Below are 13,005 nucleotides of genomic sequence, written 5' to 3' on the forward strand. Positions count from 1 at the left end.
ATCAAAGTCCTGTAGCTCAGTGGTTGGAGCACTCGCCTCACAAGTGAGAGACATGGGTTCGATTTCTACGCAGGGCAAAATGTTGGGCAAGTTTCCTTACTCCACACGCCTCTGTTTACCTAGCAGGAAGTAGGAACCCGGTTGTTAGTCGATTGGTGAATCGCTTTTCCAGGAGTGATAATTTCTTTAAAAAAAATTGGTCACTCAATCCACGACTGTTTGTGGCAATTTGCTGCTGTGTTTTGCCCACAAAATACACAGTTCCCATGGGTTAATTCATACACAGTCAATTCACTTTACAGTATATTCTGTGAAGCGCTTTGAGACATTTCGAAGACGTGATAAGGCCCTATATCCAATGCAAAGATCATTATAAATGGCCAGTCAGAGGTGAGGATGCCATGACGAGCAGTCTGCTGGACTGTAAGTGAACGGCGTCAACAATAAATTGGGAATTTCCCGCATTAACCTTGAGAGAGGTGGGTATCCGTGAAATTTTTTCCACCCGTGACAAATCTGTAACCCTAACTTGGTGTAATTGCAATACAAAACAATTTATATTTACTTTGTATGTTGGGAAGATGTCTCAAGGCACTTCACACAATTAGCTGAAATTCTGGCAACTTTATACAAATTAATTTAGAATAATCAACATTACATTTGATATGGCACCTTTCACTGTAAAGTATTGTGACTGTTTATTTAGTTTCTAATAATAATCCTTCCATTTAATATAGCATCTTATCTCATCTTCGAGATGTCTCAAAGCGCTTCACAGAATATACTGTAAAGTGAATGGACTGTATATTTTGTGGGCGAAACGTGGCAGCCAATTGCGCACAGCAGTGTCCCGCAAACAGTCGTGGAACGAATGACCAATTTATTATTTTTTTTAAGGAATTATTACCCCTGGAAAAGCGATCTACCGATCAACTAACAACTGGGTTCCTACTTACTGCTAAACAGAGATGTGTGGACTAAGGAAACATGCCCAACGTTTCGTCCTGCTGGAAATCAAATCCAGGTCTCTTGCTTGCGAGGTGAGTGCTCTAACCACTGAGCAACAGGACTCCAAATGCAGCAGCTAATTTGCACACAGCAATGTCCCGCAAGCAGCTTTGAGTTTTATTTGAAAAACAGTTTGACTCTGTATTGGGGCAATGGTAGAGCGGGTATTTTGAAAGGATGAGATCAAATGAGCCAAATGATTTTCTTCATCTGAACATTTCTTGAGATCTTGTTACCTGTGACAGATATCCAATTGAATGAATTGAATAGTGCTCACACTAACCTACTTGAAAAAATAGGTTTCACCTGAAAACCTTTGAAGTGCTGGACACCTAAATCGATTTATTTTACTCAAGGAATATAACAAGATCAGTGATATTGGGGTTGAAAAACAGTATGATGCAATGGGATTAATTTACAACAACTCAGTGTTACTGAATTTTTCCATTTGTCCATAACATTAGTTACCAGCAATAGATCACTACCAACTCACAGCAACAGTAATTTAGTTTGGGCTCTTTTTTATTTGGTCAGCCGGGTGTCTGATAAAACCCATCACCATGCTTATGAATATCCAAACCAAGCTGAGAATTCCACGCATCCCACATACACGTGGAAATTCCAGAGATAAATTGTTGGAATGTAACATGCACTCTTTCCCTGGAGGGATGCATCCTGCTTACCTAATTCCGCAAAGTATTAGCCGTGGGTGGGCAAGAGCCAAGGCTCGGGCACCCCCGTTGCAGTCTAACCAGCGAGAACAGCATTTGGCTCTTCAGAACAGGGATTCTGCAAGTCATCCGTAACATACCAAGGGGTAACAGCAAGTCCATATTAGGGACACTAAGTTGTTGTTAGGGACACTAAGTCTCTGTTAGGGACATTACAACAGCAAAGAGAACACCACCAACAACTTACATTTACACAGGGCCCATCACACAGAGTAATATCTTGGAGTGCTTAACAATGGCATAATTTGATGAAGGGGGAGGGGGTGACCAAAGACATGGTCGAAGAATAAGGTCTTCAGGAGCGATTGGAAAACAGGCAACAGGCAGGCACTTTCACAGGATTAGAGCAGATTGACTGAAGGCATGATGGCCAATGGTGAAGTAGAGGGGTTGAGAGATGTGCAAAAGGCCCAAGCCAGTTAAGTGAAGGGGGAGATGACTTAATGTACCAAAGTTGTTGTTAGTGAATGTATCTGTAAGTTTCTCCGATTTAGAACCACTGCCTTCAATTTGTTTTTCACAATTTGCTTGTGTTGCACATGAATTGTTCCAAAACCAAGAATGATGAAAGTTTATTAACATGTATTTACTCATATGAGTGAAAGCAACATTCAATGACCTAATTCTTACTGGTGATAATTATCACACCCTCAGACATTCTGTTCCTGGTGGGTGACTGGTAACAGATGCCTAACAAAACTGATGTTGCATTCCCCATCCCTAACTTTGCAAATCACAAAATCCTGAAAGAGTTTGGATGAAGAAGGCTCTTCGGCCATCTGATCTCATTCAACAACAACAACTTCCACTTATATAGCCCCCCCTCCCCGCAGGGCAGAGTCTCCGAGCACTTAACAGTGGAGGAGCCAGACTCCAAGCCGGGGGAAGGAGAGAGGTGGCCGTAAGCACGGTCGAAGAGGAAAGTTTTCAGGTGGGACTTGAAATTTATTTAGGGATTTAGGGGAGAGAGGGGGCAAGGTGGAGAGATTGAGGGAGAGTGTTCCAGAGTTTTGGAGCATAGTGGCTGACGAGCACTATGGTGGAGTTGGGAGTGAGGAGGTCGGAGAGGTAAGGATGTGCCAGGGAATGAATGGATTTGAACATGAGTGTGCGGATCTTGAAGTCGATCCGTTCTGTGATGGGAAGCCAGTGAGCCTGGCCATAATTGGTGTATGGAGTTTGGTCCGGGTCAGTATGTGGGCAGCAGAGTTTTGAATGAGCTGGATCTTGTGAATGGTGGAGCTGAGGAGACCAGCGAGGAGTGCGTTGGAGTAATCCAAGTGGGAGGTGACAAACCCATGCAAAAGAGTTTCAGCCTCATTGGGGTAAGGTACGGTCGGAGGCAGGCAATGTGGCATAGATAGAAGAAGGCGATCCTGGTCAGGGATGTGGAGGCGGAAGGACAGGTGGGGGTCGACCTGGATGCCTAGATTGTGAGTCTGAGGGGAGAGCCCAGGGAGGTTGAGGAGTTTAGATCCACAGGAGTGAAGACATTGACGGGAGCCAAGGAGAATGGCTTCCATCTTGTCCAATTGCAGCTGCAGGAAGTTTACATTCATCCATTTCTGCCAGACAAGCTGATAGAACATCGGTGGACCTGGAGTTGGTACTGGAGGAGACAAAGTAGATTTGTGTGTCATCCGCATACATATGAAAGTTTACCCCGTGTCTGCGGATGACATTGCCCAGAGGGAGCATATAGATAACGAAAAAAAGAGGGCCAAAGATGGAGCCCTGGGGTACCCCACAGGTGACCGGGTGGGGCAGTAGGAGAAACCATTTGCTGAGATGAAATGGAGGCGGTTGATTAAGTAGGACCGAATCATGCGAGTGGCATCCCACTAAGGTGGATTAGGGAGGAGAGGCGGTGGTGGAGGATGGCGTGGTCGACTGTGTGACACGTGGCAGAGAGATTCAGGAGGACGAGGAGGCAAAGGGAGCCCTGGTCACAGATAGAGAAAATGTTGTTTGTGACTTTGACAAGCGCTGTCTCTGTGCTGTGGGAGGGAGAAAATCAGACTGCAGGGCCTCAAGGAGGGAGTGGAGGGAGAGGTGTGACCGAAGTTGACCTACAACAATGCATTCCAGGACTTTATCCGGGTCCTGACCCAACTGTCCGGCACCTTGGGACGTCCTCCTGACGTGAAAGGCGCTCTATAAATGAAATCTCTGGTTGGGATGGAAGGGGATATGGGGGTGCTGAGTACGATGCAGCCAAGCGGATGTTTTCAATTTTTGAGATAAAGAAGTCTAGGACGCTTTTCGCACTTGACGTTTGACGTGAGGATGGAGGGGGTTTGGGGGGGGGGCACGAAGAAGGTGATGGACGGTGGAAAACAGCGTCTTTGGATTGTTGCTTGCCTCCAGGACATGACATTCTTGCAGCATACCCAACCTTCAGGCCTCCATTCATAGACTCAAGCTGTTTTTTTGTAACAAATCGAGCGTCCTGCTGCCACAAATGCTTGGCACAAAGTACTTTGCAGCAGCCTCTCAGCTGGCCCACAGGGCTTTTGAACATTCTGCCATGCAAATTTTAGTGTTTTAAGTGCCTGCTTGCAACACGCAGTTAATCCTAGCATTTACAATAACTCAGTAAGAGTTTGGCCTGTATTCCACACACGTGGGACTGAATAAGGACAACAAAGTCTGTGGAACCACAGTGGAAGGTTTCAGGCCAAACCATTGTTTAGTCCCAATCCTTTTAATAGTTACAGACAGATTTGGATGAGAATTATTGCCAGTCTTATATTCATTTTTTGCCCCATTCTGTACAACTATCTCCAAAATTTCAGCACCATGCTTCTGTTTTTAGTCAGCTCAGTGTCTGACACATGCGGAAACCCATCACCATGTTTAAGAGTATCCAAACCGAGCTGACGTTTCCACATATGTTTGCCACATGAAAATTTCATTGTATGTGAAATGGAATGATGCCCACTCACTGGAGGGCGAACCCTGCTGATCAAATTCCAGAGAGTATTAGGCACAGGTTGGCAAAAGCCACTGAGGACCCAGTGTGTGTGACGTTTAACCGGATAAACTTGCAGAATTTGTCATTATGAGCGTTGTCCAGCAAGCTTCCCACTGCTTGTCCAGCTCGGACCATCCTACCCATGAGAACTTTAACTTGTAGGGTAAACAGGAGTAGTGTGGGAAGAATCCCTGCTCCAGTGCTTGGCCATCCATTCCTGGGGGTTGTGGCTCAAAGTTACAATGAAAAATCCAAAAAAGGCAACTCACTCTGATTAGAAAAACAAAAGCTCAAGGAGGACATAGCTGAGATCCGTAAGCATTTGGTGAGCTGGATAGCACGGTAAGCACGCTATTCTTACTTAGCGTGTGCGGACAGAACTACAGAACATAGCTTTAAAATTAGAAAAGCTTAAAGTGGAACGAGAGATTAGAACAAAATTTACCCGCGGCGCAGTCGATACATAGAAAAGACGTCCAACAAAACTGGCTGATGCTGCATTACCTCCCTGCAGGGACATGGAAACATTGAAATAGGTGTATCGAGACACACCCCTTCTACATTTCCTGGGGACCACCTAAATACAGTGCTGCTAACTGTCTCTCACCTTACCACTCAGCTACAGGAAGCATATGCCCAGTATTGGTTGATAAAGATTAACAAGGGGTTTTGTCAACAAGATCCCTATGTGCTATACGAAGATACAAATCCTAAAAGCGTTTTATCCATATAAAAAAACACAACATTTGAAACTCTGCTACTTTATTTTTAAAATCCTGGCTCTTTGCCCCAATAGAGGCTTATATTGAAGCAACACCAACCCTCAAGCTAACTTTTGGAGTTTAATAAGCTCCATGTTTGCTTTGTGATATAACGCTCAATGATGTCTGTGAAAATTTAGCCTGCAACTTTAATGCAATTCATGTGGATAAGCGCAAATAGACTCAAGGCAACTTAGAAGCAATGTGGTACATTTGGAAGCAATGTGGTACATTTGGGAGGTCTCTCACTTGTGAGGCGAGTGCTCTAACCACTGAGCTATAGGACTCCATACTGTGGGAAATGTTCGAAATCCGTCGAACACACAGTGTTTGACAGTGCATACGACAGTGTTTAGATTGCAGTTATAGTACAGATAAGTAATGAACAGAATAGACTTTGTAATGGTGAGAACAGGGTTAGAAGCAGTAAATGTGAACACAAATCAATATGATTCAACTGATACTATAATATGCTGGGGATGTACAGCATTATTGGAGACGTAGTTCTTCAGATGAGATGTTGAACCAACATGCCATCTGCCTGTTCTGATGAACGTTAATGATTCCATAGCATTATTCAGAAAGAGAAATTAGTTTCTTTTTTCTTAATAAAGTGTTGATTGATATTAATGATTACACCACAATTCTTACACATGCTTTTATATTAAAATCGCATTAAATGAAAGAATGGGTTTGATTCCTGGTAAAGTGCCACATGAGAATATGTATAGTCTGGCTTCAATCCATCACACAATCTCATGCCAACACCAGAGTATTCCAATATCCACTGGGTGGGTCCACATGCATGTTTGGGTGCAATTTCCAGATGTATCTTTGAATGCAATTGTATGTTTGAATTACTATTTTTTTTTTGCCTTGCAGGATTCATGTCTTGTTTTGACGGGTATTTTCAGAGATTCAATGGTGCTGCCAAAGAATTGGAACAGAAAGAAGTTAATATCAACATACAAAAAGAGGCAAAAAGATAATCCAGGGACCTCAGGCCAGCGAGGCTGACATCAACAACAACGCTTCAAGTAGGATAACATCTGAGAGCACTGTCTGCTGTAGGAGAAAATATTGGATGGTGTCCTGAGAGAGGAAAGAAGCAGAGATTAATATAAAATTATAAGGGGGAGCAAGCCTGACTCTCTTTATGTGAAGCAAGTCCCATTTTACAAAGTTATTAAGGTTCTTTGAAGAGAAGATGGAACTTGTGGACAAGAGGAATTCAGGAAACAATCTTGATTTTTTTTTAGCAAAGCCTTTGACACGGGGACCACAAAGTTGGATAGATCAGAATAGAGGTAGAGCTTCAGATATGGTTGGCAAATCAGTTGAATCGTAGGAATCCATGGTTAGCTGGATATGGAGTTATTTGAGCATGGAATTAGATATCTAGCGGGGTTCCTCGGGGATATCTGCTGAGGTTGATGCTCCTTATTGTACAGAAATGCAAATGGCTATTAAAATCACATTTTGACATTTACTGAGAACTCAAGAAAGCAATAAACAATACGTAGCAGGCTGACCTGATATAGATACTAGGGCAACATGCCAAAAAGATGTGAAACTCACCGTGTGGTTGACTTGTACAAAAATCTTTGGGCCATGAAACACAATTAGGCACAGATACTAAGAAAAGATAGAGTACTTCTGTATAAAATATTAAAAAAACAGAAATGTAAAAAAAATTCCAGAAAGGCATGAACCACAAACCTTTCAATCCCAGGGAATATACTGCCAGAGGCAGTGTTTCAGATGCAGTCTGTGCAGACTCAGATGATCTCAGTTGAATAGCAGTAAACATGATTCAACTGCACTCAGTAAAGTGCATTCACAAGCCAGACAATCCAGGGTTCTTCCTGGTACAGATAACACCAATACCGAGAAACATTCTGAAAGATGAAAGAAGATAACTTTCATCAGCATAAGTCATTATTACTGGAATATCAGAATCTGACATTACTCCAGAGTAAATTTATGCAATCACAGGATATCAGGAACTGAAATGGAATTTCTCAAACTCACTCCTCACTCACTCATTATTACCTGTGATGGTGCTATCTACAACGATCCCAATTTTAGGAATTATACACTTGCTTTCAAATACGTCCAGGAATTGTTTTCTGCTTCTGTTGGAGGCAAGCACACCGTCTGGGTGATCCTTATGAGATCGAGAACTACCGAGGAATCTCACTGATGCAGTTACTCTCAATGAGGGGCTTTGGGGAATGACTATCAGGTGAGTATATCAGGTGAGTTGGAGACCCACAGTTTGATCAGAAAGGAATAAAGTGGATTATATTCAGGTGAGGTGTGTGTGGGGGGCAAGTTGTGGCTTTGTATGAGATTTCAAAGAATTGTCAGGCACAGGGAAATCTACAACAACAACTTGCATTTATATAGCGCCTCTCACACAGGGTAGCGCTTAAACATAAGAATATAAGAATTAGGAGAAGGAGTAGGCCATTCGGCCCCTCGAGCATGCCCCGCCATTCAATAAGATCATGGCTGATCTTCTGACCTAACTTTAATTACCTGCCCTATCTCCATATCCCCTAATCCCTCTATTTTTAAAAAATCTGTCAGTCTCAGCCTTGAAAATGTTCAAGGACTGAGCATCTATAGCCTTCTTGGGTAGTAAATTCCATAAATTCACTGCCCTCTGAGTGAAGAAATGTTTCCTCAACTCTGTTCTAAAAGACTGACCCTTAATTTTAAGACTGTGACCCCTGGTTATAGATTCTCCTACCAGGGGAAACAAACCCTCAGTGTCTACTTTATCAGCCCTTTAAGAATCTTACATGTTTCAATAAGATCTCCCCTAATTCTTCTGTACTCTAGAGAATACAGCCCTAGTTTATTCAGCCTATCCTCATAGGTCAGTCCCCTCATCCCAGGAACTAACCGAGTGAATCTACGCTGCACCCCCTCTAAGGCAAGTCTGTCCTTTCTTAAATAAGGAGACCAAAACTGCACATAATACTCCAGGTGCAGTCTCACCAAAGCCCTATACAGTTGCAGCAAGACTTCCCTACTCTTGTACTCTAAACCTTTTGCAATGAACGCTAACAATACGTTCGCCTTTTTAGTTGCTTGCTGCACCTGCAAACCAACTTTTTGAGACTGATGTACAAGAACACCCAAATCCTTCTGAACACTAACACTATCTAATCTCTCCCCCTCTAGAAAATAATCTGTTTTTCTATTTTTTCTACCTAGGTGAATAACTTCACACTTCCCCACATTAAGTTCCATCTGCCACCTACTTGCTTACTCCCCTGGCCTATCTATATCCCGTTGCAATCTTTTTGCATCATCCTTAGAGCTTATTCTCTCACCTAGTTTGGTGTCATCCGCGAATTTAGATACTTTACATTCAACGTCCTCATCTAGATCATAGATGTAAATTGTAAATAGCTGAGGCCCCAGCACTGATCCTTGTGGCACTCCACTAATCACATTCTGCCAATTTGAGAATGACCCATTTATCCCTACTCTCTGTTTTCTACCCGTTAGCCACTCTTCAATCCATGCTAATATGTTCCCATTAATCCCGTGGACCTTAACCTTGTACAATAGCCTTTTGTGTGGCACTTTGTCAAATGCCTTCTTAAAATCTAAATATACTACATCTACTGGCTTCCCCCTATCTAACCTGCTAGATACATCTTCAAAAAACTCTAAAAGATTAGTTAAGCATGACTTCCCTTTGGTAAAGCCATGTTGACTCTGCCTAATCCTGTTATGGTCTTCCAGGAATCCCATAGCGACATCCTTAATTAAGGACTCAAGAATTTTCCCTACCACTGATGTCAGACTAACTGATCTATAATTCCCCATCTTTTCTCTCCCACCCTTCTTGAATAGTGGTGTTACGTTTGCAATCTTCCACTCAATGGGAACCGTTTCAGAATCCAGAGAATTTTGGAAGACCAAAGACAAGCCATCCACTATCTCAGTAGCCACCTCTTTTAAAACCCTAGGATGTAGGCCATCAGGTCCAGGAGATTTATTAGTTTTAAGACCTGACAATTTATCTAAAACCATTTCTTTGCTAATATTAATTTACCCAAGTTGCTCGCTAACAGTATCTTCTTGGTTCCCTCTATTCTTGGTAGGTTTTCAGTGTCTTCTAAGGTGAAGACAGTGGCAAAGTACTCGTTTAATGACTCTGCCATGTCTTTGTCCCCTACTGTAATTCCCCCCGTCTCTGCCTCTAACGGACCCACATTTACTTTTGACAGCCTCTTTCTCTTTATATATTTGTAAAAACTGTTGCAGTCTGTCTTTATGTTTCTCGCTAGTTTGCCCTCATATTCCATTTTCTCCCTCTTAATCACTTTTTTGGTTCTCCTTTGTTGATCTCTAAAGTTCTCCCAATCCTCAGGTTTACTACTCATGTAGGCTTCTTCTTTTAACTTTATACTTTCCCTAACTGCTCTAGTTAGCCACGGTTGGGCCACCTTTCCCGTGGCATTCTTATTCCTCAAAGCTACCCTCTTGTGTTCATTGATTTGTGTAAGGCTTTTGTCCCAGTGCCTCACAAAGCCATCGTGACAAAACTGGAAGCTGTGGATTTTATTCAGGAAATGTATTCCAGCTCCAAGATCTGTTAAAGGTTGATGACAAAGCTCACCTGGAGTTTCTCATACCAGCTACCCACCTGATGAGAGCACAAAATTGCACTTGTCAGATGTTAGTTGACCAACTAGTGACCACCTCCTGGGGGAGGCTGTTATCAGGGTCTCCTTGGAGCTGAACTGAATATTGGAATCGAGACAATCCACTGTGGCAGTCTCGGTAATCCGGATCCTGATTCAGGCGGGTCCACAGCTTTCCAGGGCATTTTCATACTGAACTATGCTGCTGACCAGGAAGCTCGCAGACAGCACCCAGCTGACCCCAAAAACAAGGGGAGAGAGAACTTTTCTCATTCAACACTTTCGCAGTCGCAACATCAAAAAACAAATTGAAAACGAACCGATTAAAAAGCAGCAAAGGATTCTGTGAGAAGGAAATTGTGTCCTTCAAAGGGCGTCAATATCTTTCGAACTGTTGCAGTTGGAAATCTTTTCAGAGTGTTTTGCTTCATTGTCCTGCCCGATTAAGAGGAATATAAAACAGTCTCCCCCCCACCCCCCCACCTACAAACACACACACACACACGTTCACAAAACCATCTGCCTAGCTTACTTCAGGAAACTATTAATAAAAGAAAGTTAGATAAATAAACTTTGGGAAAGGTTTTTCATTTTATTGACCCCAGTCTTAACTGTCATGTCATTGTGATTTTTTTTTTTCTAAAGCTATTTCATAACATTCAATGAAACCACAGATTAAGTTTTACTGCAGGGAGCGTGCCTGGCAAAGAAACTTGGCAGTTTGCTTACCATGAGCAATTCATTTACGCAAGATGCAACTGGGTGTTCACAGATATCAGGAGATCAAGCTCAGCCTGTCGGCTATTGGTGCTTGGAAGACAGGGTGATTTTCTTCCACCTATCACAGATTATGTCCTGTGGTCTTAAGTAACTTCAAATCATGTTCAAACCCACGCTTCTGGCACTGGTGTGGGCTTGCTCATTGTCGCAGACTATCTACAATCTATATAATGTAAAGTGAAATATGATAACTATTGCGACTTTGGTCCCAACTCAGAACTATTTCCATGCATCAAAATCTTTAACAAATATCAAGTAATACAAAAAATGGTGTATTCACAAAAATGAGAATGCGTAGTCATAATATTAATTCTTACATTTGATTTAGTAGGATATCTCAAAGCACGTCACAGAATAAATTAAGAAACTTCCTTGTAGCATCCTTGATACGATACAGATTGCAATTGAGATGTATTGCAGCCTATTATTTGATATTTGATAACTTTATTTGATTATCAAATTTGATTATTTGATAACTTTCTCCCCATGTCGCTCCACTCCTGGTCTGGGCCCCTCTTGCTGGGTTGCGGTTCCACAGGTGCTGGTTGCCAGCTAGTCTGCCCCATCGTGTACGTGTGAGCCTTGGTGAATTTCGGCAGCCACTCAGTTGTCAAAGCTAAGCTCGATACTTGCCCTCCCTACTGGCTGCCACACACTGCACTACCAGCAGACAGTGCTACAAACGGACCAGGAGCAAGGAGTCTCGCTGGGCTTCCCCTCATAAACTCAGGGAGGTCAGAGCCAATTTAGGCTCTTCATTCCGCCCCGGCTAGGGCCAATAACCTCATTGGAGACCAGGATTTGAATCAGCGAACTCCTGGTCCATCAGCTGTATCGATGTCTCCACTACACCATCAGGGCTGCCATAGAAATTATGTTCAACACATTTCAAGAAAGATACCAGGACGTTTTTCTTTATGCAGAAGGTAATCAAATGACTGGAATAGGTTGCTAGAAAAAGTGCAACTGCCAGGAAAGTGGACTCATATGCTTGATGCTGTGATGGTAGGGTGGGTGTTCTGAAAGAATGAGATAGGGTTAGTTCTTCATCCAAACCAATCTTATCATTTTATATGCCCTGAAGTGCTTTGAGATGTCCTCCTAAAGTGAAAGATGCTATAATAATAATAATCCTTGGACTTGATATAGCTCTTTCAATGTTTTCTAGAAGTCTCAAAGCACTTCACAGAATATACGGTAAAGTGAATTGACTGTATATTTGTGGGCGAAACGTGGCAGCCAATTGTGCACAGCAGTGTCCCACAAACAATCGTGGATTGAAAATGACCAATTTATTATTGTTTTGTTTTGGAGGGATTATTATTAGGCGTGTGGAGTAAGGAAACTTGCCCAAGGTTTTGCCCTGCCTGGAATTGAACCCGGGTGTCTCGATTGCAAGGTGAGTGCTCTAACCACTGAGCTACAGGACTCCACAAAAATACGAGTAAGGATTATTATTTTCCTTTTAGCATAGGCTTGATGACAATATTCCGTTGCTGTAATTCCTATGAGTTACTGATTCTAAACGAGGCAACTGGTTGCTACCAGAAGATGTGGCACTCTAGATTGTCCCAGACTAGAAAGGGTGTTAAAGGCATTAAACTAAAGCAAAGACAGGTGAATAAAGCATGAGATTGTGAAAATGAACAGAAGGTTGATCAGTATCTCAAAAAGAAAGATTGGTTAACATTTTATGCAGTGCCTTCTTTAGACCTCAAATGATAAAAGTTATAGTAAAATCTATGGATATGCAACAAAGTATAAGGAGAAGCAATAGCAGCAACAATTCTAGCTTTTCTTGTTGATATGATAACCATTTGTTCATCTTAGTTTGTATAAGGAAAGAAATCCTCGTTTATGATATTGCACCTATAACGTCTCAGAGAAGTTTGTAGGTAATTGCTGTCAAGTGGAGTGACTGTGTAAGTGTAGACAAATCTGTTTTTGCTACTGTTCATGGAGTTTGGCATTTGAGTGCCGCTAAAAATAAATGTTCTGTTTCCTTTTTTGCTATAATTATTTCTCACATTTCATAATTCTTATCACTACTTTCCATCTCTTGCCAATCAACTATCATTTGCAAA

The sequence above is a fragment of the Callorhinchus milii genome, unplaced genomic scaffold, assembly GCF_018977255.1.
Source record: "Callorhinchus milii isolate IMCB2004 unplaced genomic scaffold, IMCB_Cmil_1.0 Scaffold1, whole genome shotgun sequence".
Taxonomy (NCBI): Eukaryota; Metazoa; Chordata; class Chondrichthyes; order Chimaeriformes; family Callorhinchidae; genus Callorhinchus; species Callorhinchus milii.